General features: G+C 44.8%; 1 protein-coding gene across 3 annotated transcripts in view; it reads right to left on the bottom strand.

Moving 5' to 3' along the window:
• The window catches only part of NTN1 (netrin 1), a 206965-nt gene that overhangs the window by 160110 nt on the left and 19031 nt on the right, over positions 1 to 27824 (bottom strand). The window lies entirely within an intron of this gene.

Consider the following 27824-nt stretch of genomic DNA (forward strand, 5'->3'; position numbering starts at 1 on the left):
ACTGTGAGAGACAGTGAAGGACAAGGAAGGCTGGTGTACTGTAGTTCATGGGGTTGCAAAGAGTCAGATATGACTTAACAACTGAACAAGAACAACATGGGTGAAAAATGCTATGGGACCACTAATTCTCATAGAAATCCTGTAAGACAGGCATTAATATACCCATTTTATGGGTCAGAAAAGTGAGGCTTTTAACACACAGCCCTAACTCTTAAGACTTGGCCATCTGGGATCTTTTAAGGCCAGGACACAGAGTCCAACACGGTCCCATACATTGCATTTAACCTAAAGCAACAAATAACATTCGTGCAGATGACCTGAGCTATTAAGAAAAAGATAGGTTATGTCTGAACCACTCTGTTCAAGAAGACAGATGAGTATAAAATGCATTTCAGAAAGACTGTTATTCAAAATGATGAAAATGAAATTAGAAGTGTTGCACTTAAAGCGGCTGTTCATAATTTTCTGGAAAATGTTTCTACATGGATCTTCTCAAACCTGATCTTGGAAGGCTGGTCCTGAGCCTACCCACTCACCTGATGGCTTCATGGAGATGTTTTGTAAACTGCAATCAGCAGGTGAACTATAAAAACAAGGAAGGAACAGCAAGCCAAATATTACTGAATGGAAAATACCCGTGAAATCAACGAAGGCGGGGAGATGAAGGAAGATGTGCTGAGCAAAGTGAAAACAGGTCACACACAGAGAGGCAAGCAGGTCACATCACTGCCCTTGGAAAGCAGATCCTACCCTAGCCAGCAAAGCAAAAAGGAAGCAAGACAGTGACAACCCTGGGAAATCACTAGGAAATAGACTCGAAGGTCGGCAGGGATCTGTGTGCAATCAACACGTCAAATTGAGGATCAAGTGATAAAATTATTTCAGTCAACACAGCCCAGGACCTGTTATTTACACAGTACAATCAGTGGGTCGAAAAACAAACTGTTGTCCAAGCTGGTCCCAGGTCTCTCTTTACAAACTGCATTGCCCAGGGCCCTATGGGTCCTCTGTCCTTTGGGAGGGGGAATGGCAGGGAGAGGTAGCCAGGGAGATGAGGATGGTACACTCCAGCACCCTCCCTTCACCAACACCTCCTTCAACCAGAGCAGGTCAACCCTTCCAAGTTTTCCACAGTTTCCACATAAAATTTTGTACAAAGAAAGAATCCTGGGGAATTCCCTGGCCATCCAGTGGTTAGGACTCTGTGCTTTCACTGGTGAGGGCCCAGGTTCAAACCGTGATCGGAGAACTAAGATCCCTCAAGCCGTGTGGCGCAGCCAAAAACAGGTGGGAAATGTGGAACCTATCACATCTCAGAGGGTCTTTGCGTGACCAGTCCAGTGGCTGTTGCCACAGTAGCACCCTGTGTGATTCAAGTTCTCTAGACTTTCTGTCTTGCCAGCTTCTCTATCCTTGGTACTGGTGGTTGTGGTAGTAGTCATCAAGTTATATCCGACTCTTTGCAACCCTATGATTGTAGCCCATCAGGCTCCTCTGTCCATGGAATTTTCCAGGCAAGAATACTGGAGTCAGTTGCCAGTTCCTTCTCCCAATCCAGGGATCAAACTCAGGTGTCCTGGATTCCAAGTCGATTCCTTATCAACTGAGACACCAGGAAAGTCCATCACTGCTACTAGACTGACCGTCAATCCTAGCAGTGTTTCTTCAAAAACCTGACATCTCTTCCACCCCTTTGGCCACTGACCCAGGTCAGTCTGCCCCATCCCCTCGATCCCAACCTTCCTGCTGCCAGCTCTCCCAGCCGCCCGTCTACCCTCCACCCTTCTCAACTGCCTGAAGCAAGCCTTCCTGACGTCACCACTGATCCAAAGGGTCAAAGCACCCTCACTGACCCGAGAGGGTCCCAAGGCACTTGGACCACGCTGATTCCTCACAACCAAGAGGACCATTCAGAGTACTCCCACATCTCAGAGAGCTAAGCATTTTCTTTCTCTCCGGTGTCCCACACCAAAACTGATGAAAGGCCAGCAAAGAATGTGTCCAAGATGCACCCTGAGTCTCCATGAGGTGCTCCGAGCCCCTCCCCACTTGCCCGTGTGGGTGCCCCGTAGGGCACAGGGTGTTTGACAGAACCAGGAGCTGAGATGTGAAGAGGCTACAGCCTGCGCCTTCAGGTGGGATCACCTTGACCTTCACTTTCAGCAAAAGGGTTCCCTACGTCACTGCCCAATAACTGCTCCTACCAAGTTGGGCCTGCAGGCTCTGGCCCTGGAGGCTGCTTCTCACGGGGTTGTTGTTCTTGCTATTGTGCAGTCGCCAAGTCATGTCAGACTCTTTGCAACCCCATGGACTGCAGCACGCCAGATTTCCCTGTCCTTCACTACTTCCAGGAGTTTGTTCAAACTCATGTCCTTTGAGTCGATGATGCCATCCAACCATCTCATCCTCTGTCACCCCCTTCTCCTCCTACCCTCAATCTTTTCCAGTGTCAGGGTCTTTTCCAGTGAGTCAGCTCTTCGCATCAGGTAGTCAAAGTACTGAAGCTTCAGCTTTAGCACCAGTCCTTCCAATGAGTATTCAGGGTTGATTTCCTTTAAGACTGACTAGTTTGATCTCCTTGCTGTCCAAGAGACTCTCAAGAGTCTTCTACAGCACCACAGTTCGAAAGCATCAATTCTTCAGCGCTCTGCCTTCTTATGGTCCAGCTCTCACATTCATTCATAGCCTCTCACAGGGTGTAAATCCTATTTCTGGACTCTGAGCAGAATGGAGGAAAGCTGGGCTAAGTGCTCTCCTGTTCAGACTCCATGACCATGTTCACAATGAGCAGGCTCATGGCCTCATTCATCCTCTGGACTGTGCCTTGAGCCATGAAAATGCCCTTCCTTGGCCCCAAGCTGGTCCCAGAATCACATGGCACCCCACATTCTCCCCCTCCCCAGGCTGAGCAGCTCCCAGTTCAGAGCCGTCAGGTCATCCGGCCCAGGTCCCTTCCCTGCTTCTCCTTTGCCCTCATCCTCGCCCAGCAGCCAGACAGGTCACCAGCCTACCTGAAACCCCGAGAGTCTCCGGCAGTCCTCAGAATAAAATCCAAGCTTCCAACCATAAAGCCCATCTGATGGTGGCCCTCCTGCCTTCCTCTCTACCCACCAGCCTTTGCTCTGTTCCTCAAACATGGCAAGCTCCCTCCCTCATATTCTCTTTTTATTTTTGGTTGCCCTGGGTCTTTGTTGGTGTGCAGGGTTTCTCTAGTTGCGGCAAGTGGGGACTACTCTCTAGATGTGGTGCGTGGGCTTCTCATTGCAGTGGCTCCTCTCGTTGTGGAGCACGGGCTCTAGGGCGTGCAGGCTCGGGAGCTGTGGCGCTTGGGCTTAGCTGCCCTTCGATCTTCCCAGAGCAGCGGTTGAACTTGTGTCCCCTGCACTGGCAGGTGGATGTTTAACCACTGGACCACCGAGGAAGCCCGCGTCTTCTTCTCTTGACCTGAGATGCTCCTCCATCCAATCTCTGCAAAACTGCCTCCTCTCACTCAGGCCTCAGCTCAAAGGCACCGGCTCAGGAGGCCTCCCCGGCTCGAACTCTAATGCTGCCCTCCCCACACACACTCCCTGCCACGTGCTTAGTCAGTCAGTAATGTCCGACTCTTTGTGAGCCCGTGGACTGTAGCCCGCCAGGCTCCTCTGTCGATGGGAATTCTCCAAGCAAGAATACTGGATCCCCCATCATTTACTCCTTTACTAGCTGCCTCCCCTACAGACCACCCGCTCCACAAGCGCAGAAACCCTGCTCGTCCACTGTGGTATGTGCAGCCTTCAGAACCCTCTGAACATCGTCTGAACTCAGCAACTAATCATTGGCTGAATAAGTGAATGAGCGGATGAAGGAATGAATGAATGAATGAGAAAATGAATAAGTGAAGGCATGGCCCGAACAAAAGCTTGTCAAGAATGAGCGCATGCACGGGTGGCGGGTGGCATGAACGCAGGGAGGCAGGCATCCAACCAGGGGTCCTCAGATCCATCCCCTGCCCTTTGCCCGGGGTCGGGGAGGGGGCCCCGACACCCAGCAAACTTGGGCCCAGCCTTGGCTGATCTACTTGGGTACTCATTTAGCCCAACCAAGATGCTGCCAAGAAGACATGTGCACTTGATTCTTCTTTCTATTACCACAGATCAAACTTGCACACACCGTCCATTTAAACCCCCATTGTTTGGCCCTCCCCTAAGGAAACTTCAAACCTAAAAATTTCTTTCTCTCCTCATTTCGCCTCTTTGTGGAGAACGAAATGCTCCATTTAGCATTCCTAAAGGGCCATTAGCATCCCAAAGCTCTTGTGTGCGGCCCGGCTGGAGGTGGTTCCCGGCGGAGGTGCTGTGAGCTGCTGCCTGGGGCCCAGCCTGCCACTCTGGGCAGCCTCCTGAATCCCCAGCCACTTGGCAGAATCTCCCTCCTCCCTCGCCAAACTCTGCTGGTCCTCTCATTTCAGATATTCAGCGCGTACCTCCCTTCTCCTTCTCCGACTCTAGTTCCGAAGCATTTCTCCCTCTCCTCCTTTCTTTTGATAAATGCTGCACAGGGGAACTTTTTAATTCCAATAAAAGAGCCACCCTCCCGCCCCAACAAGGCAAGATGAATATCCTCATTATAAAACAAACAGGGGAGGGGGTTAATCCTCCCCGCGCTGGCCCCGCTTCCTGCGCCCTCCATCCTTGTTCAAAGAGAAAGCCGAAGCTGTGTCCCCACAAGGCAGGTGGGGCAGACCTGGGCGCGAGGCACACACAGCAGTGTCTCCAGACTCCAGAGAGGCCTGAAGAAGTGACTCCCCGAGTTCGCGTGTCAGCTTGCCAGGGACGTTGCTCGGTGTGGTACATTGTTCTGGATAATCACCTGCTGTTGAAATTAGCCTGGGAATCAGACAAAAATCCTTCTGGAAAGGGTAATCCAGTTGGCCAGGTTCTCAGGGAGAGAAACTCATGGTTGGCCTTTTACCTTCCATCGGAGAGGATTCTCCTTTCTCATAGCAGCCTTGCATTTTCTGTATCCGGTCTAAAACTTGAGGATGCCCACCCCCAACAGGGATCCCTGCCAAAGCAACAGGATGACCACTGGTCCCCGGAGACAGTGCAGCAGCCTTGAAGACCATGATGGCCTGTGTGTCCTGGACCTGGTGGGGACCTTGCTGACCTTCGCCTTCATCAGCCCCTGGGGAGGGGAGGCAAGACACTTCTTTTTCATCTGGGAAGTACTAGCCCGGTGAGCCATTTGCACAACTAGTATTTCATTTAGGTGAACCAATTTCCTTAATTTTTGCTGAATGAGGTCAGCATAGGCTGCCGGAGAGGCAAGAGATTGGAGATGATTCTTTTTAAAAAAATACTTTTCACTGATGTATTTATCCACTGTATGTATGTGTGTGTGTGTATATATATATATATGTATGTGTGTACATGTGTGTGTGTGTGTATGTATACACACACATATATGTATATATATACACACATATACAGTGGATAAATACATCAATGAAAAGTATTTTTTAAATCTATACATGTATTATATATATATACACACACACACACACATATATATACATACAGCCAAATTTAAAATATAAAAATACATACTAAATATATATATATTTTTAATTGGGCTGCACCAGCTCTTAGCTGTGGCTCACAGGATCTTTTCTCTGTGGCATGCAAACTCTTAGTTGCAGCATGTGGAATCTAGTTTTGTGACCGGGGATCAAATCTGGGCCCCTGCACTGGGACTGTGGAGTCTTAGCCACTGGACCCCCTGGGAAGTCCCTTCACTGTATACTTAATAAGCACCTACTATGTGCCAGCATCCTGCTGGACCCTGAGGACACAAAGATAACAGCCAAAGGACTGTCCTTGGGGGGATCAAGTCTGCTTCCAGGGGCTACTTCGGAAAGTGTGTAATTCTGAAGTGCTGGGGTTAACACCCACGGAGGACCTACAGTGGAAAAGGCATTGCTCCAGGGCTGTGTGAGCTGGAGAGGGAGGGGATGCAGTGACTTTCATAATGATTAATTCATAAAGAAGTATCCATCCATCGGGGGTTTTACAAACAGCTCTTCCAAACTCCACTGAAGTATACAGCATGAAATTCTCCAGGCCAGAATACTGCAGTGGGTAGCCTTTCCCTTCTCCAGGGGATCTTCCCAACCCAGGAATCGAACCCAGGTCTTCCACATTGCAGGCAGATTCTTTACCAGCTGAGCCATAAGGGAAGCCCAAGAATACTGGAGTGGGTAGCCTATCCCTTCTCCAGGGGATCTTCCCGACCCAGCTATCAAACCAGGGTCTCCTGCATTACAGGTGGATTCTTTACCAACTGAGTTACCAGGGAAGCCCCACAGCAGCAACAGGAAGGGTAAAATTCTTTCAACATCCCCCAGACAGTGGAAGAAATGGGGTGGTCTGGGAGAAGGGTCTAAGATATGTTTTGTGTGTGAAACAGCCAGACAATAATTATTTGAGGCTTGGCTGGTTGCAAGGTCTCTGGTGCAACTACTCAAACCCTGCTGTTGTACCGAAAGCAGTCACACACAGCCTCTAAACAACAGACATGGCTGTGTTCCAATGAGTATTTACAAAACAGGCAACAGGCAGAACTTGGCCCACAAGCTGTAGTTTGCAAAGACATTGTCTAGTTCAGCACCAAGAAAGAACCCACTCCAGGCCTAGTTCTTCATTAATTTAATAAATCAATGATCCACCTAATAACAACAAACTCACGCGAGTTACAAATTTCCTGAAACCAATGCTATTCCCAAAGCACCAGAGCTAAGACTGGCTAGGGAGAGGTGGAGGAGTAGGAAGTACATCCTGCTCAGGGGAGCACTTCAGTGACAGATGAGGCAGGATCTTGTTTTGATATGTGAGTGGTATTATACCATGTATTATGGAGTTCTGTTCCTAGGCGCACACATATATTTATGATTTTAACTGCAGCATTATATTTTAGGGTGTGAACAGGCCAGCTTATTTAGCCATTTCCTTACTGATAAGGCACAGAGGAATATCCATCTGTCTGTCTATTGTCTCTACTGTCTTCATCACAGAGGGACACAACTTTGTGATATCGATCTAGATAAATTTGGGACAAACACTTGTTGATACCTTTCTATGTGCCCTGTGTATTTCTTCAGGGTCAGAAGAAATTGTGTATTGTCTGTCTACTGTCTCTACTGTCTTCATCACAGAGGGACACAACTTTGTGATATCGATCTAGATAAATTTGGGACAAACACTTGTTGATACCTTTCTATGTGCCCTGTGTATTTCTTCAGGGTCAGAAGAAATTGTGTATTGTCTGTCTACTGTCTCTACTGTCTTCATCACAGAGGGACACAACTTTGTGATATCGATCTAGATAAATTTGGGACAAACACTTGTTGATACCTTTCTATGTGCCCTGTGTATTTCTTCAGGGTCAGAAGAAATTGTGTATTGCTGGGTCAGAAGGAAAACCCACTTACGTGCACACTTAAATGCACTCAGTCCTTCCAACGTTCTCTAATGGTGCCTTTAACCATGTGTGGTTCACCTCTTTGTGTCCTTCTGGCCTCATGGGGGAGGCAAGTGACAGACCACCGAGGGGTCCATATAAAAACAGGGACTGAAGGACTTCCCTGGTGGTCCAGTGGTTAAGACTCCACACTTCCACTGCAGGGGGCACGGGTCTGACCCCAGGTCGGGCAACTAAGATCTCACACGCCACGTAGTGTGGCCAGAAAAAAGGGGGGCGTACTGAAAAACTACCTAAAGTACTTGACCCAATGGGAAGCCAACATGAACTGCTCTGTTTTATTATTTAAAATCATCCAAAAGAAAACCAGGCCAGCACAGCCACCCACATGCTGCAAAGCAGGGAGAGCTGGACACGGCGGCAGGTGGAAGGGCACCACCTTCGGGCCCGTGGCCGAGTCTCAGCTGTCTGCAGAATAAACGCCGGCAGGGAACCGGCGCTGACTTTACTCTAATTAATTTGGACCCGGGGTCAAGGATGGGAGCAGGCCCAGGAGGGGAGCTCTCCTGAAGGTTCTTGGCATTCTCGGAGTGGGGGCAGAGCTACCGGGATGGTCTGGCCTGCCTGTGAGCTCCAAGGACTTGGATTTCTGAATTCAAATGCCAAGCCAGGCCTGGCACCGGCCAGGTTGAGCCCTCCTTTGTGTCTGAAAACCCTTTTTGTTTGAAGTTGGTGTAACTTTAAGCGGCCTGCCAAGGAGAGCCTGTGAGAAAGCTCCCCAGGCCAGACTCCTTTCCCATCTCAACCTCATCGAACCCCCGCCTTCTCCCGTGATGTAACTTTTCTCAGCTGCCCAGCCCAAGTGCTTAGACAGTTCTCCGCCAGGCCAAACACCCCAGCCCAGAGGAACCATCCGCTGATCCTCTGGCTCCAAGGCCTGAGAGGGACCTGAGGCTGATTGAGTGGGAGAATAACTCTGAACCTCGGGGGAGGGCTGGCATTTCCTGAGCAGCTGATACAAGCAGGGGGCTGTACTTAGTATCTCGCTTACATCCTTTCACTGAACTTTCCAACAATTCCAGGGCACAGAGGTGGATGAATCCCATTTCTCAGATGACAGGCTGAGGCTGAGAGGCTCAGGAACTAGATGGAGAGGGTGTTCAGTTCAGGCCTGTCTGATTCCCAAAGCCAGAAATCTTCCTGCTACACCACTGGCTTTCAAACTGGGAATCGTGACACTCTAGGATGGCGGTTTCTTGTTAATTTCATCGTTCAGACAGTAAAAGATCTGTCTACAATGCAGGAGACTGGAGTTCAATCCCTGGGTTGGGAAGATCCCCTGGAGAAGGGAATGGCTACCCACTCCAGTATTCTTGCCTGGAAAATCCCATGGACAGAAGAGCCTGGCAGGCTACAATTTGAAATAATTTCAGACTTAACAAAAGAGTTGTGAAACAGTGCAAAGAAGCCCTGTGTCCCCCTCACCCAGCTTGCCCAAATGTTAATGTCTTCTACCCATCCCATAATGATCAAAACCAGGAAACTGAAATCTTATCTAAAAACATTATTCAAACTTTACCAACTGTCCCACTAATGCCCCTTTCTGGTCCAGGATGGATCTGATCCAGCATCTGATATTGCACATAAGCCTCTTTTCTTTTTCTCCGCCACGCTGTGACAGTCCCCCAGTCTTAATAACTCTGATACTCTTTGGGGGGGGGCGGGTGGCTACATCAAGTCTTAATTGGTTCATGGCATATGACGTCTTAGTTTCTAGAACTTACCCCCAAGAGATGTGACTTCATTAAGCCAGAAAAATGCTCAGAAACACACATTTTAATAAACATTTCCTTCCCCACACAATTTTTTATTTTTTTATTTTTATTTTTATTTTTTTTTAATTTTTTTATTAGTTGGAGGCTAATTACTTCACAACATTTCAGTGGGTTTTGTCATACATTGATATGAATCAGCCATAGATTTACACGTATTCCCCATCCCGATCCCCCCTCCCACCTCCCTCTCCACCCGATTCCTCTGGGTCTTCCCAGTGCACCAGGCCCGAGCACTTGTCTCATGCATCCCACCTGGGCTGGTGATCTGTTTCACCATAGATAGTATACATGCTGTTCTTTTGAAACATCCCACCCTCACCTTCTCCCACAGAGTTCAAAAGTCTGTTCTGTATTTCTGTGTCTCTTTTTCTGTTTTGCATATAGGGTTATCGTTACCATCTTTCTAAATTCCATATATATGTGTTAGCCCACACAATTTTTTAAATTAAAATATCATTCCCATACTATAGAGTTTATCTTTTATAAGTGTACAATTCCATGATTTTTAGTACATTCACAAAGTTATACATCATCACTAATTCTAGAACATTTTCATCACCCCAGCAAGAACCCCATAATTTAGCAGTCCCTCCCCATTCAGCCCCCCTTCAATCTCTGGTAACCATAAATATGCTTCCTAGATGGATCTGCTTATTCTGGATATTTCATGTAAGCAGAACCATACAGTATGTGGCCTTCTATGACTGGCTTTCAACTATCATGAAGATTTTTTTTTTTATTAAGTTTTTAAGGTCTACCCGTGTATGAGCATATACAGTACTCTATTCCTTTATATGGCTGAATAATATTCTATTATTAGGATGAGATGGTTGGATAGCATCACCGACTCAATTGACATGAGTTTGAGCAAGCTCAGGGAGATGGTGAAGTACAGGGAAGCCTGGTGTGCTGCAGTCCACGGGGCTGCAATGAGTCGGACATGACTGAGTCACTGAACAACAATACTCTATTCTGTGGATATGCCAAACTTTATCCATTCATCTGTTGAAGGATATTTGGGTTGTTTCCACTTTCTGGCTATTATGAATAATGCCATTATGAACATTTGTGTTCAGTGTTTTATGTGGATATGTATTTTTATTTCTATTGAGTATATACCTAAGAGTAGAATTGCTGGGTCATATGGTAACTCTATAGGATTCCCAGGTGGCTCAGTAGTAAAGAATCCACCTGCAATGTAGGAGACCAGGGTTCAATCCCTGGATTGGGACGATCCCCTGGAGAAGAGAACGGCTATCAACTCCAGTATTCTTGCCTGGAGGATTCCATGGACAGAGGAGCCTTGCAGGCTCCTCTATGGGGTCTATGGGGTCGCAAGGAGCCGGACACGACTGAGCAACTAACTATACTATGCGTGGTAACTCTACATTTAGCATTTTCAGGAACTATTTTCTAAAGCAGTTATATCACTTTACGTTCCCACAAACAGGGTACCCACGAACGTTCCAATTTCTCCACATTCTTTTCAACACTTGTTATTATTTTATTGATTGTAGCCAATCCACCTACAATGCAGGAAACCCCAGTTCAATTCCTAGATCGGGAAGATCTGCTGGAGAAGGGATAGGCTATTCATTCCAATATTCTTGGGCTTCCCTTGTGGCTCAGCTGGTAAAGAATCCACCTGCAATGTGGGAGACCTAGGTTCGATCCCTGGGTTGGGAAGATCCCCTGGAGAAGGGAAAGGCTACCCACTCCAGTATTCTGGCCTGGAGAATTCCCTGGACTGTATAGTCCATGGGGTCGCAAAGAGTCGGACACGACTGAGTGACTTTCACTTTCACTAACGATCCTAGTAGATGTGAACTGGCACGATTTATATTTATCCAATGGCTAATGATGTTGACATCTTTTCACGTGCTTATTGGCCATGTGTATAGCTTCTTTGGAGAAATATCTATTCAAATTCTTGGCCTGTTTTTAAATTTATTTTGTCTTTTTGTTGTTGAGTTGTAAGGTTTCTTTATATATTCTGAAACCTTTTCAGGTAGTTGATTTGTAAATATTTTCTCCTATTCTGTGGGTTGTCCTTTCTTTTGCTTGAAAATGTCCTCCAAACCACAAGTTTTCACTTTGATGAAATCCATTGTTTCTGTTTGTTTCTTGGTTCCACAGAAGACTGTGAAGTAGGTCATCTATTTATAATCTTATGACACACTCCAAGGGGTTGATCAAGATGCTAGAGGTCATATAGAGTTACCTTTTGACCCAGTAATTCCACTCCTAGCAATTCCACTTTTTAAATTTATTAGCATAAAGTTGTTCACAGTATTACCTTATTTTCTGTCTCTGTAAGATCTCTAGTTATAGCTCTTTTTCACTCCTAATGTTATTTATTTGTGCCTTCTCTTTTTTTTTCCCCCCTCTACCAGTCTTCCAGATATTTGTTTATTTTACTAATCTTCCCAAACAACCAACTTTTGGCTTTGGTCTTCTCTGTTGAGTTTTTGTTTTCTAGTTCATTGATTTCTGCTCTTATTTTTTTATCTCCTCAGCCCCCACTTTGTTCTGGCTTATTCTGTTCATTTTTTCCCCCTAACTTCTTAAATTAGATACTTAGGTCATTAACGTTCAGCCTTTCTCATGGTTCTGGTATCCTGTGAAAGACATGCCTCTCTTCAGCATCTCCTCTTTCTTCAATGAATTAATCACTTCTTGGCAAGAGAATGAGAGGGCACAGAGGCCAGCATGGAGCTGAGTAACCTGTAAGTAAGTAGCCGCCTATGGGAGTCGAGGGGCGGGGGGGAGCTGTATTCCAGAGCCAAACTCAGCCGTCAGGGTCATATTTCATTACAGGAGGTGGCACCCCATGTCAGGGAGTTCTTGTGGCCTCACCAGCTTGTCCTTGCAGACTGACTTCTATTTCAGCACATCTCCTTTGCCAGGCCAAGAGGCAATGAGGCAGATGCTCCTGTAAAGACAGGAATGAGCCAAAGCAATAAACCCAACCCCAGCTGTCGGCTCAAACTGCTCCAATCTCAATTAGGAATCATCCTGTCCTATTCTTTGCTTCTAATCCTTACTCCCAGTTAATTCCCTTCCTGGAACCACTTGGGAGGGAACCCCAAAACCATCCTCATGGAATGGGAACACTGGAAGGGATCAGGAAGCATCTGCCAACTCCCTCTTTTCACCATGGAGACCAAGGTCCTAGTGACTTCCATTCACATTCATGATATGGTGCAGCTCTTCTGAAATCAGCTGCTGCTGCTGCTGCTGAATCACTTCAGTCATGTCCGACTCTTTGCGACCCTATGGACTGTAGCTTGTTAGGCTCCTCTGTCCATGGGATTATCCAGGCAAGAGTCCTGGAGTGGGTTGCCACACACTTTGCCAGGGGACCTTCCTGACCCAGGAATCAAATCCTCGTCTCCTGTGGTTCCTGCACTGCAGGCAGACTCGTTACTGCTGAGCCACCAGGGAAGCCCTTTCTGATACCAGTGTAATATAAAATAACCACCTTTGCCCTATTTAATGCAGTCTGCTCTGAACTCTACATTTCAGATACTATTTTGTGACCCCTGCTTTTACTTTGGGTTCAAGCATCATATGGCTTTGCACCTCTCTTAATTTTTAAAAGGTTGGAAGACTCGGTCACTTTGTAAACACAAATTAAGAGAGTGATATGTTACAGTCTACTGTTAATACGGTCTTTTTGCTCGTTTTGTAGGCAAAAATAAAACAAAGATACAGAGTATCTGAAAAATATAATTAGTAAAATTGATTTTGATAAATACATTGAACTCTGTACCCTGAAAACAAGAGCTCTGTTTCGGTTCCCATGGACTAGCAACACAAGTGACCTTATATACACACATGAGATTATTTAAAAACAAAACAAAAATGTATTCGTTGCAATGAAATGGAATTGTACACTAATAAAATGTATACTTTGAGGAGTTAATACCCTAGAAATGAAAACCCAATTCATAAATAACTCCAGAAATGAAAAGAATGTCAAAACTACAACACAGTCATTGGAAAGACAGTGACAATGAGAGCAGTACAAATCAAAACTAAGGGCAAGTGGTCAAAGCTACTCTAGAAAGGAAAAATCTTTGCCTTAAATAGCTGTACTGCTAAATATGAACAAGGGAAAAAAGTGATATTAGTTGAACTGAGCATTCAACTAGAAATGTTAGTAGGACCACAAAAGCCTAAATAAGAAATTAATGAAGATAAAACAGAAATTATAAAATTAGAATGAATTAAAAAACATCAAAAAATAAGTGGCAGGACTTCCCTGATGATCCAGTGGTAAAGAATTCGCCTACTAGTGCAGGGGACATGGATTCGATTCCCGGTCCAGGAAGATCCCACATGCCACGGAGCAACTAAGCCCGTGGGCCGCAACTATTGAGGCTGTGCTCTAGAGCCGGGAACGGCAACTACTGAAGCCCCTTAGCCATAGAGCCCGTGCTTCTCAACAAGAGCAGCCACTGCTAAGTCCACACGCTGCAACTAGAGAATGCCCCCGCTCACCACAACCGGAGAAAAAAGCCCTCACAGCAACGAAGACCCAGTGCAGCCAAAAAGTAAGTGGCAGACTAAAATAGTATGTAAGAGCTCTGACTCTGAGAACAGAGAGATCCTGTTTGAGTTACACCTCTGGGCTTTGTAGCTGTGTCTCAGGCAAGTTACATGGCTGAACTTCTCAACCACCTGTAAATGTGAATAGTACTCAACTGACAAAGTTGTTGAGATTCTGAAAAGCAGACAGTACATACAAAATACTTAGCACAGGGCCTGGCACACACTGACCGTTCAACAGATATTATCAGGTGTTATTATCATCACTTTCAAAAATGTCAAACAAACAAACTGAGGCAAAAAGAGAGTGAGAATATTCACTATTAGAAATTAGAAGAGTGATACAGCCATATTTGAGTTAAAAAAAAAATTCTTAGTGATTGGGAATGGAAAGTGATTACTATACACAACTATGCTTAAAAAATGAAAATCTGGGTAAATCATTATTTTCTTGGAAAATAAATTACCAAATTTGACTCAGAAAGCAGTTGAGAAATTCCTGAATAAACATATAAGCATGGAAGAAATTGAAATGGTTATCAAATAACTTTTCCCAAAATGGCACAGGGCCCAGATGGGCTAATTCTAGCAAATCTTCAAGGAAAAGTTCTTTCTCATGCTACTTAAATTATTCCAGAGCATAGAAAAGAACAGAAACTTCTCACTTCATTTTATAAGGTTAGAACAGCCCTGATACAAAAGACAATAAAAAGAGAAAAAAGTTCAGATAAATTACATGTTTGAACAGATACAAAAAAAAAATCAAACATAAAACATCACTAAAGAATAATACAACCAAATAAACTTTATTCCAAGAACACTAGAAAGGCTCCCATTTAGAAAATCACAAAACCACAATAAGATACTATCTCACCATCACCAGAACGACTATCATTGAAAAGAAAGAATAGAAATATTGATGAGGATGTGGAGACACTGGAATCTTCATACATTACAGGTAAGACTTTAAAATGGAACGGCTGCTTTGGTAAACAGTCTGGCAGCTCCTCAAAAAGTTAAATATGAAGTTACCATATGACCCAGCATTTCCACTCTGAGGTACAGACCCAAGAGAAATGAAAACACATATCCATACAAAAACCTGTATACCAGTGCTCATGGGAGCATTACTCCTAGCTGCCAAAAGGTAGAAACAATCCAAATGTCCACTAGCTTAAGGATGAATAAATAAAATGTGACATATCTAGACAATGAAATACTATTCAGCCATAAAAAGGAATGAAGTATTGACACATGCTACAAAACGGATGAACCATGAAAACATTATTCTAATTATGCTAATTATTTAGCATTAAACATTATGCTAAACATTGAAGTCAGTAACAAAAGGCCCCAGGTTATATGATCCTATTTATATAAAATGTACAGAACAAACAAGTCCATAGAGATCAAAAATAAATTAATGTTTTCCTGGGGCTGGGACAGAAACACAAGAGAAAAGGACTGGGAAGCGACTGCTATGGGTAAAAGGTTTCTTCTGGTGATGATGAAACTGATCTTTAATAGATGGTTGCACCATTCTAGGGCTTTCCTGGTGGCTCAGCAGTAAAAAATCTGCCTGCAATGCAGGGGCCACAGGATAGATCCCAGGGTCAGGTAGATTACCTGGATGAGGACATGGCAACTCACTCCAGTATCCTTGCCTGGAGAATCGCATGGACAGAGAAGCCTTGCAGGCTACAGTCCATGCGGTCACAGAGCCAGACGCCCCTGAAGTGACTTAGCATGCATGTACACATCACTGTATAAACATACTAAAATCCATTGAGTTGTATGCTTTAAATGGGTGAAGCATATAGTATGAGAATTATATCTCAGTGAAGCTATTAAAATTTTATCAAACCAATTAATATAATTCATTATTTAATATGCTTAAGCAGAAATATTATATGATCACTTCAGTTGATATCTAAAGGATTAACATTCTAAAGGAACCACATATTCTTTTTTTTTTTGGAACCACATATTCTTAATTTAAAACAACAGCAAAAAGGAGCAAACCTCCGGTAAGCCAGGAACCAAGGTCATTCCTTTGAGCACAATAAAAAAGATCTATCTGAAACTAGGAACAAATGACATACTTAATAATAAAACTCTAGAAACATTCTCACTCAAATCAAGATCAACATAAAGGTGTCTTACCATTATTCTATACCGTTGCTTTCCAGTTCTATTCAATGCAGTAAGGCAAGAAAAATAAAAGTCCAAACACTGGAAAAGAAGAGCTAAAATATTCGTGATTTGTGGGTTCTAATTGAATAGAGAAGAGAATTAACTGAAACACTATGAGAATTAATTTTAAGAGAGTTCAGTAAAAATGCAGGTTGCAAAGTACTAATATAAAAATCAACGACTTTCCTATATGTCAGCAGTGTCCAGTTAGAAAATACAGTAAGGGTTTCCCTGCTGGTCCAGCAGTTAAGAACCTGCCTTGCCTTGCGATGCAGGGGACACTGGTTCCACCCCTAGTCTGGGAAGATCTCACATGGGACAAAGATCTCACAGGATAGACTGAGCTTGCTCTCTGGAGCCCAGGAGCTGCAGCTACTGAGCCCACGTAGCAATTACCGAGCCCGAGCACCCTAGAGCCCATATTCCATTCCAAAGAGGAAATGCCAATGGCCAACAGGTACATGAAAAGATGCTCAACAGCCTTAATCATCAGGGAAATGCCAATCAAAACCCCAACGGGATACCCCTCACATCTGTCAGAATAGTTATTATCAAAAAGAACATAAATAACAAATGTTGGTGAGGATGTGGCAAAAAGAGAATGCCAGTGCACTGTTGGTGGGAATGTACATTGGGTCTGTCACTTATGGAGGTGTCTCAAACAACTAAAGACAGCTACCCTAGGATCCCAACAATTCTACTCCCAGGGATATATCCCCAAAAATGAAAACACGAATTCAGAAAGGTACAGGTACCCCACTGTTCACAACAGCATTATTTACAAATGCCCAGATATGGAAGCAAACTAAGTGTTCATAAGCAGAAGAATGAATAAAGAAGATACACACACATACTAATACATACACACACAATGAAATATTACTCAGTCACAGAAGAGAGTGAAACTTTGCCACCAGCAGCAACATGGATGGACTCGGAAGGCATTATGCTAAAGTGAAATAAGCCAGATAGAAAAAGACAAATACTGTACAAAATATCACTTATATGTGGAACCTAAAAAAATACAACCCATGGTGAACACAACAACAAAAGCAGACTCAGAGATACAGAGGACAAACTAGTGGTTACCACTGGGGGCAGAAGGAGGGACAATATAGGGGTGAGGGATTAAGAGGCACAAACGATTAGGTATAAAATAAGCTACAAGGATATATTACACAACATGGGGAATTTAGCCAATATTTTATAATAACTATAAATGGAGTATAACCTTTAAAAATTCTGAATCACTATACTATACACCTGTAATTTATATAATATTGTACAGCAACTATGCTTCAATTAAAAACTTTTTTACAAAAGAAAGTTCAAGTCTAGAAGCAGCACTCCACCTCAGGGTCTCTTATCTATGAGCCTCCTCTAAGCCCCCTCCTCGGGGGTGCGCCCCCTCACTTCCTACCCTACTCCATATACCAGGGAGATCTGCAGCAGAGTCCCCAGGACCTGCAGGCATTGAAAGCCCAGAGAACTTCAATAACATGCCCAAGGTCATGCTGCGAGCCTAGACCCAGGACTTCAACCCAGGCAGTCTGAAGCTGGAGACGGGTTCTCTCAACCATAACCCCTAACACACATCTTGGTATTTCAGACACTATTACACAGAACCCTGTGCTCTCTGGTCTTGATTTTAAAACTGAAGTGTTTCTATATAGTTGGAATATCAGAACTTGCTTTTCACTGAGGGTTGAATTCTTCTGCAGATACCTTCGGTTCAAAACAACAAACAGGGACTTCTGTGACAAGGAGTCGCGTGATTAACTCTGCACTTCCAATGCAGGAGGCGTGGGTTCCATCCCTAGTCTGGGAACTAAGATCCTACATGCCACAGAGCATGGCCAAAAAAATATAAGAAGAAAAATCAAACAACAAAGAGGTCTCTCATCTTGGTTCCGACAACACACTGGGGTGAAGAACACAGAGGACATCCAGTCCCGGTCTTCCCTGGCGAGTCTGAGCAGCACCGACAGCTGATCTGCCCCTAAACATGGCTTAAGTTTCTGTGGATTGGAGTGAGAAGCAGTTTCCTTCCTTGTGGCAGCTGGGCAGGCCGAGTACTTTCTCACCATGAGTTCTCCCCGGGTCTGAGCCGAGGAGTGAGACAGGGCTGGGTCTGGGAAGAAAGACTTGGCTGCGATGGACCTGCCCACCTCTGAGGTCTGGCTGCGGGAAGAGGAAACGCGTTGGCCGCACGACTCAGAGCAGGGGAGCCGCTGTCCAACAGCCCTGCCCTGGGGCGCCCGACCCAAAGGTACTTTCATGTTTTGGAGGCCAAGCTCTACGTCTGTAAACACAATGTGTTTCCTTTTTCATGCTGGGGTTGAGACTGTTATTGTTCGGCACTTTTTCTGCTTCAGCCCAAATGCAAGCAGAGCACTTGCCCTGGGCAGAGTCCTGTCTCCCCATGTCACACAGACCTAATTTGGGGTCCTGGGTCTGACTTCTCAGGTGGGAAGAGCCCCAGGTCCCCAACCCAGGTTGGGGCATAATTTCCTTCGCGTTTCGGGGTAGTTCTAGAGTTTTCTCAGTCCAGGGAACGTTGCATGGGAACTTCAGGGCTGACTCTCCTGGGGAGGCCACTCTTCTCAGGGCCCCGCGATCTCTCAAACTGTTGGGGCAGGAGGAAACTAAAATGCCACGACAGAGCAGATGCAGGAGGAAAATGTGAAGTGGACCACAGTGCTGTTCCTGCCTAGAATAGGAACCAAACCCAAAACTCACTTCCTCTCAAGACCTACAGCATCTTCCCTGTGTCCTAGGCACTGAGCAAAGCTCCTCACTTGGAGGCCCACCCTGGTGTATGGTTCAGTACAAGTGCTCACCACTCACAAGCACACCCTCCTCGAAGAGACCGCTTCCCACCTACATGGAGGGCACCATTTCCCCCTTCTTCACATCCCCAGACCCAACAGAGCCACCTGACCACTGACTGCTCCAGAAACGTCCACTTAAGGCTACTTCTTCTTTTTTAAAAAAAAAAAAATACTTATTTGGCTGCGCCAGGTCTTAGTTGCAGCACGGGGGATCTTTTTTTAGTTGCAGCACACGGGATCTAGTTCCCTGACCAGGTATTGAACCCTCATTCCCTGCACTGGGAGCGCAGATTCCTAGCCACTGGACCATCAAGGAAGTCCCCTACAGGCTACTTCTTTGTCTGCAGGCTGGGGGAGCAGCGGAAGGTCTTCTGGGACCAAAACTGTCTTACAGTTTTCATCTCCTAGGCTAATTCTGACTAAACAGTAATGGCTGCCTAGGATATTATACCGAAGTGTGTGTCAGTTGCTCAGTCATGTCCAACTCTTTGCAACCCCATGGACAGTAGCCCGCCAGGCTCCTCTGTCCATGGAATTCTCCAGGCAGGAATACTGGAATAGATAGCCATTCCCTTCTCCAGGGAATCTTCCCAACTGAGGGATCGAACTTGGGTCTCTGACATTGTAGGCATAATTCTTTACCATCTGAGCCATCAGGGAAGCCAAGGATCTAATACCCTAAGACCATTTCTGGACTTAGAAAAATGAGCGCTGTGACTGACTAGTGATGTCTGCCGTGGTTTCAGAATTTGGAAGAGAGGCATTGCTAAGAACTCACCACAGCCACTCCAAACAGGAAGAGATGAAATCAGAAGTCCCAACAAACGTAATGAGACAGCAGAAAGTGTCCATCCCTTTGGGACAGTCCATCCGTGGAATATAATGTAACATACAGGCATTCAGGAAACTAAAAGAGGTCTACCTCATTTTACTGTTACCTCCATCCTAAAGGAGATGAGTCCTGGGTGTTCATTGGAAGGACTGATGCTGAAGCTGAAACTCCAGTACTTTGGCCACCTCATGCAGAGTTGACTCACTGGAAAAGACCCTGATGCTGGGAGGGATTGGGGGCAGGAGGAGAAGGGGACGACAGAGGATGAGATGGCTGGATGGCATCACCGACTCGATGGGCATGAGTTTGAGTAAACTCCGGGAGTTGGTGATGGACAGGGAGGCCTGGCGTGCTGCGATTCATGCGGTCGCAAAGAGTCGGACACGACTGAGCGACTGAACCGAACTGAACTGAAGACTCATTTATTCAAACTCAGCTCCTTCAAAGGTGACTATGGTCCTACAGAGCATCTAACTTAGGTGTGGAGCCTCTGGAATGTGTGCAAAATCGTACATGATGACTAATACTCTCTATTATCTGGAGGCAGTAAAGGAGTGGGGAAAATCTAGAAAATCTAGCAATAACACGGCCAGGAAGGAGCATGAATGGCTCTCAACTAAAGCTGGACCCTGCAGAGAGGCTGGTACCTCACACGCCTTATACAGGCTAGTCCCAAACCGTCCACAGAGACTGAGTTCTAGAGCCTCCATCCAGGCTGGGTTGGGAGGATTCATTGATTATCAGGTGATATAGTGAACTTTCTGTCCCTCTTATTGTTACTTTCTGCCCTTCAGGTTCTCACTGAACAAATGTACTTTGACCTCTAAAAAAACCACTCATCCTTCCCCTTTTTTTGGCAACACCAGACTGCATGCATTATCTTAAGTTCCCCAGCCAGGGATCAAACCCGCAGCCCCTGCAGCGGAAGTATGTGTGCACATGTGTGTATGCTCAGTCACTTCAGCTGTGTCTAACTCTGCAACCCTACGGACTGTAACCCAGCAGGCTCCTCTGACCATGGGATTCTCCAGGCAAGAATACTGGAGCAGATTGCCATTTCTTCCTCCAGGGGATCTTCCCATCCCAGGGACTGAACTCATGTCTCTTGCATCTCCTGCACTGACAGGTAGATTCTTTACCACTAGCACTGCAGTGGAAGTGCAGAGTCTTAACGACTGGACCGCCAGTCGTCCCCACTCACCGCTTTAAATAACCCAGAGGCCTGGTATACCGACTGAGAAATCTTTCTTCTGTATCGTCTTTATATGCATAAAAGCACTGCAAGGGGATTACAGCCTCAGCACCAGCTAATACACTGACCCTAACGGCAAAAGGCTCAGGACCTCTAGGAATGACCCCAACAGAGGCAGAGGCGGTGTACACTTCTCCACTCCTTGGCAGCACTCCTGAACCACTGGTACACCTGTCTCCTTGCTGACATAGTCCCTTGTTCCCTGAGGGCCAGTGGATGCATTGGCTAGAAACATCCAACACAAAGGAGGCTTGGAGCAGGCGCTTCAATGCTGGATGAGAAAGGCTCAGATGGAAAGCATCTCACATTCCATCCATCCCATGACCACAGTCCCTTCTCTCTGTCAGAGGGCAGAACTGGCACAAAAATAACAACATCAGGGCTGAACACACACCCAGTCACAGACTCCCAGGAACTGGGGATAGAAAGGAAATATTATCTCGAGAAGCAAAGAGCTGACCAGCTGATGGGTCTCTGCCTTCTGACCTGGGGGAAACTCACATTATATAATCATAAAACATTATGTCATTAAATCATTACATTTTATGTAAATCATATAACGTTCCAAGGCAAAGGAAAATCTAATTCCAAGTTTATAATAGGGCTACATTTTCTGGAATACAAATACAGAAATGCAACCTGGAACTCCCTACATGGTGCTATACACATTGAACCGGACTGAGACAACAGACAGACTGGCGGCGAACGACCCTATGTCCAAGGACTCTCGCAGGCAGTTCCCTTATTCCAGGTGCTGTTCAGAACCATCCCTGGGAGCTGATTACAACAGAACGTGGATTTTATGTGATCAGCCTTTGAGACAAGTGCCACTGATACCCGCCCGCTCTCTGTGTCTGCAATGGCATCACTGAACAAGCCAAGATGAGCCCTGTCCACACTCAGGTTGGTTTGTGCAAAACCTCCCTGCTGGTGGCCAGGACATCTGGTTTTGAAAGGCTTCCGTTTCTCATGGCAATCCGATTCACTGACATAAAGCACATGTAAAGCACCGAGTACGATGCCTGGCACTTAGTAGGGGGTTTTCAGTCTGTCTTCAGCATGCAACCTGACCCACCCCTGGGACAGATACTTTAAACTCCCTGGCCACCTAAACCAAAGCTGCATCTTCCGAGACTGCAGAGACCACATGGGCTGATGTGTGTCTCTTCAGACCGACAAGCAAAATGCTGTCGGCCACTCTGTAAGTATTAACCTTAAATCTTGAGCATTTCAAAAGCCCCCCTGAGACCTCCGGTCTCCCACTAATGAAAGGCACTGCAGAAACTCAAGGTATGATGATCATTTCTGAAAGGAAGCAAAAAAAAAAAAAAAAAATACCGGCTCACAAAATACCCGCACTACAGCATCAAGAGATAAGACCGTTTTATTATCCAGTTCCCTAGAGAGCCATTTATTTTGGTGAAGCCAGTGTGCAGAGCAGACGCCGTAGAAGCCATCAAGATAACACGAATAACAACCCGGTGGACTTTTGAAGTGTAAACATAAAAGTCTATTAAGAATACAATGTTGGTTTAATCCCAAGACAAAAAATTTACTTAATGAAAAGCACAACTCATCTCCAGAAGGAAATTATCGATACCAGCTGTGAGCAGACAATGAGGGGGTTCCTTCCAGGGAACATCTGAATTGCAACCCACTGCCTTTCCAGTATTTACCCTGGACCTGAAGTCTCAAATACTTTTCCGAGGATCTCATTTTTCTACGGGAGGAGGAGGTCAGAGAGAAATCTGGGCAGGGCAAAAGGACAGCTTGGCAAAGACTTGGAAAGAAACAGACTCTCCCCAGAAAGTGTGTCTTGATTAGGCTCTGTCTCACTTCTCTGGGTCAAGCAGTGAGCAGCCTCTTGGCCCACCTCAGCAGTGACCCTCACTCCAGCTGCCAGGGGCCCAAAGCGATAAACGATAGCTCCATGCCACTGATACACGTGCCCTGCATGTACCAGCACCCCGCCAGCGACCAGGATACACCATTAAACTCCCCTCTTTATTTTTAAGACTTTTCTTTTTGATGTGGACCATTTTTAAAGTCTTTATTGAATTTGTTACTGTCTATGTTTACTGTTTATATTGCTTCTGTTTTATGATTTTTTGGTCTTCTCGCTGCAAGGCATGTAGGGTCTTAGCTTCCCGAGCAGGTATCAAACCTGCACCCCCGGCATTGGAAGGTGAGGTCTTAACCACTGGACCACTAGGGAAGTCCCTAAACTCCCTTCTTTGGTAACAATACTTCTTAGCCACGTCCTGTTCTTTTTCCAATATGTTCCAGAGAAGCAACCAGCTACTGCGCACTAGGGAGAAAGGAGAAGGCCTGGTTAAAAAAGGAATTTCTGATCACGAGCTCTGTTCCACAACCTCTGAGAGAGATCACGGGCCCTGAAATCAAAACTCAGCCATGAGCGACACCTATGCACGCTGAACACTCACACAAAGGTGTTTAAACACTCTGCGGTTACATTCCTAAAAGCTCCCAGCTCCCACAAGGCCTAAAGGCTAACATCAAAGACAACTTTTTATATACAATTTCATATGCAAGCATTCAAACATGTATGAACATAGTAAATATGATCTATGGCATCATATGACATACTATCACATTATACACCACAACTAGGGAACCACCTTTAATTCCAGCAAGAGGCAACAGGTTGTTCCAACTATTGTCCTCTACACGCAGACTTCGCTTGACTGTACTGTGCCTTACTGAACTTTGGAGACATTGTGTTTCTTACAGGTTGAAGCAAGTCTACGGGCACTCCTCTGGGTCACATTTTGGTAATTCTTAGCAATTTCAAACTTTTTATTATTGTCTGTGTTACAGTAATCCATCATCAGTGATCTTTGATGTTACTACTATTAATATTAACATGACTCATGAAAGGCTCAGAGGATGGTAAGCATTTTTAGCAATGAAGTGTTTTTTTAATTTTATTGAAATATAGTTGATTTATGATGTGTTAATTTCTGCTGTGCAGCAATATGTTTCAGTTATACATATATATATATATAATTTTGCAGATTCTTTTCCATTATGACTCATCATAAGATATTGAATATAGCTTCCTGAAATGAAGTATTTTTATTAAACTGAGATATGTAGATTGCTATTTTTTTAAGCCATAATGCTATTGCACACTTGATAAACTACAGTACAGTGTAAACAACTTTTACAGACACTGGGAAACTGAGAAATTCATGTGACTTGCTTTATCGCAACATCTGCTTGTGGTCTGTAAATGAACCTACACTATCTCTCTGAGTTCTGCCTGTACACGAACTGTTCATTCATCCAGCCATTCATTCATTCTATGGGAAGGCAGCACAGAAGATGCAGTAAAACAAAGCCTAAACGTCAGGCTGGAGACCCAGCTCCACCACCTACTAGCTATATGACTTTGGGTAAAGCCTTTACCCTAAGGTTATGGTTTATTACTCTGTAAAATAAGAACAATAATGGGGCCTACTATTAGCTTAATTATAAGCCTGATTAAATAACTAAATATGAGTGTTGGGCAAAAAAAAGCCCTCCAGGGTCAGTCATATAAAGATAAAAATTATAATAAATGTTGTTGGTGATGGTTAGTCGCTAAGTCATGCCCAACTCTTTGCAGCTCTATGGACTAGCCCGCCAGGTTCCTCTGTCCATGGGACTTCCCAGATAAGAAAACTGGAGTGGATTGCCAGTTCCTTCTCCAGGGGAGCTTCCCAACCCAGGAATTGAACCCGTGTCTCCTGCATTGGCAGGTGGATTCTTTACCGCTGACCCACAGGGAAGCCCATGATAATTACTAGGACTATAAGAATATTCACATATCTACAGCTATATACCAGACTGAGCAGCAGATCATTTTAGCCTTCTGATTTTGCAAGAGTGTTTATCAGGGCATTAGATTTCTCACAGCAACACCTCCCATATAACCTCCCTCTCCTGCCAGGAATGACGGCAGGCCCAGAGCCATTTACAGCCTGAGGACCCCCTCCCAAAGCCATGTTTAAACAATTACAAGCTTTATGGTGCAGGTACCCATGACCATAGGAGGCCAGCCCAGCACAATGCTCATCTTGCAGAGACGTCTTTTGTGTGGGTTTTGGGTTTCAGCAGGGCAACGCCAAGCCAAGGTGTGAGTCGCAAAACGAGTTTTCATAAATTCACCCTGTCACAAACCAGGCAGGGGTTCATGCTGACATCCCCGCAGTAAGATTAACCAGCATGCTTCATCAGGCACTAAATACTAACACAGCTCCGACGTCAGGGGGACACTGATTAAAACTGATGTCAATAATTTATGGAAACACAATATGGTCTTCAGATGCTCTTTTTTGAAAAAAAAAAAGGAAGGGGGGGAGGGTCTAGCAACCCAGGTGGTTTAAAACTGTTCATGCATTTTCTCTTGAATGTATACTCCCCCCCCATGCATGGATGCTCCTTTACACGATGAATATAAATGCACATGTGTATTAAGAGCATGTGAACACTGCTGATACATATGGGCGGAAGAAAGTATTTAGCTATTCCACGGAGAGATGTCGAGGCCGTAACATTATACACAGTCTTGTCTTCCATATTGTTTTGGGTTTTCTTTTCCGGAAGAAATCCAAAATTGCGTTTAAAATAAAATTGGACCTTATAAAAACTCACGTTTACTTCATAGAGAACTCAACCTTGAAACAACCCTGAAAAGAAAGCTGGACCAAAGAAAAACCTGTAAGATATAATATTTTCTTGGCCCTATATAGAACTATTTAGAAAAATAATAATATCGATGTTTTCTTAAAGTTTTAGGATGAGGGGGCGGTGAGACAGTTAACTGAGGGAACGACGTCAGTTTATTATGTCATGTCTCATTATTTTAGAAAGGCAAAGACAGACAGTGATAATGTTTCATTTTTTTATCAAAACATTTTTAGAGTAGAAAATATACTTCTTTGCCTTAGCTGTAAATAATCTGGGTAGCCTGACTTTCTATGTCAACAGTGTGAAATTCACAAGATAGGATTATGTTGGGGGGGGTGGATCTGAGCCGCTGATAGTACAAAAGTTAGCGTTTGAAGGATTTATTAATGCCTTTTCCTAGTACAGTGCCCTGTAGTGTCTCAGAACACCTGTCAAATACTAATTCATTCACGTATCTCCACTTCAGGGCCTTTTCATAAAAAGCTCGACCTTTAATTGTAAATCACTTCTAAATTGTCTTTGCTGGCTTTCTCTTTTGCGAAATGATGGAAAAATCACTAAGACTTCAATTAAGACTTTATGGGAACTTCAACCTGACATTCCCGAGGCTATATCTACAAGGTATCAGAACATCTATTCAAAAAGGAAACTATAAATAACTTTAACATCATTGAATTGGCTTGGCTTTTATGAGATGACTGAATAATTGGCAAGATTTAAAGATACTTTAACTACTGAGAATTAAAATAACTTCGGTGAAACCCAGAAAATATTGTCAGCCGATTATTTGTCATGTAGATTATGTACTTATTAGGCCTAATTAAACTTTTTGAACAAAAAGGCTTACTAATTACGTTAGTTAATATGTTGATTGCTCAATTTGGCTTAAAAAAAAACAACCCCCAATCAATCCAATTTGTGCACAGAGTTAGCGCTTTGGTCAAAAGACAAAATCCTCAACTATGGAGATTATTTCAAGCGCATGGCCACTGTTAAAACAATTGCGGGTTACTTCTCTATATACAAAGTGACGGAGAGCTAGAGATGGGTGGTATCGGAACAATACCACCACGGCTAAGAGGAATCTTCAAGCCAGGAAAACGTTACCATCATAGCCAGCTTATGTGCCTCCATGTATTCACTTGCGTGTTTTCCAATCAGACCCTGCTGGTGACGATGAGACGTTAACTTTCATATGCACATACAAGCTAACACAGATAGCCAAACCCTGGGAGGCCTTTTAAATATCAATAAAGGGTTTTCACTCACAAAAGAAAGAAAAGAAAAGAGGAAAGGCGAGAAGAAAGAGAAGAGATGGGAAAAACTAACATTTCTGAAGGAATGGAGCAGATCAAAGGCGTTCTATTCTCAAAGACGACTAAGTCGGGGAGTAACCACTGTCTCACCACCAGAATCCTGAAAAGTCTCTTCCGACCGGCCAGCAGTGGCGTCCCTTACAGGAGGGGGAAGGACAATGAGATCTGCAGAAATGGACCCTTGGATAGAGTGCAAAAATGGAGATCGGGCCATGCAACAGGAGAACCGCCCTCTGCAGATCAGGACGCCCGCGTGGGCCTCAGAGCCGACCAGGCTTCTCCAAAACATGTTTTCCATTCCGAGAAAGTCTGCATCCACAAGTCATGAGGCACAAACTATTCAACAACAACATGACACAATTAATCAGAACCAGACCTCAAGACGTGTGTTTGTGGGGCCCAGCAAACTTTGTAATGTGCCTCAGAGGCGGAGGCAACTGAAGAGACTCACACTGGCTGTGTGGAAGGGGGAGGGAATGACTCTATTTCACCCAAGGGCAGATGGCCGAACTGAATGATTTTCCTTAAAATAAAGCGCGGGATTTGTACCTGTACATCTCACACTGGAAGAGCTGAGTATGGTCTCCCTACCTACCTTTCCTCTACTTTTCTTCTTTTTCTCCTCCTGAGGAGAAACTGAGGGCTCAGAGTTTCTACAGCAGCAAAGCTGTATGATCCAGAAACAGAATGGATTTCTTCTTTTTTTTTTTCAAGACTCATTTCAGACACAACAGTATCCACCAGTACAGGGTTTTGTGAGACTTCCCTTTCAGGACCTGAAACCCCACAAAATCAAGAATCTGGGCCCTTAGTTAATTCGTCGGAATTGTTTAATTTCACCCCAACACACCCACCCACCCACCCCAC

The sequence above is a fragment of the Cervus canadensis genome, chromosome 1 (assembly GCF_019320065.1).
Source record: "Cervus canadensis isolate Bull #8, Minnesota chromosome 1, ASM1932006v1, whole genome shotgun sequence".
Lineage (NCBI taxonomy): Eukaryota > Metazoa > Chordata > Mammalia > Artiodactyla > Cervidae > Cervus > Cervus canadensis.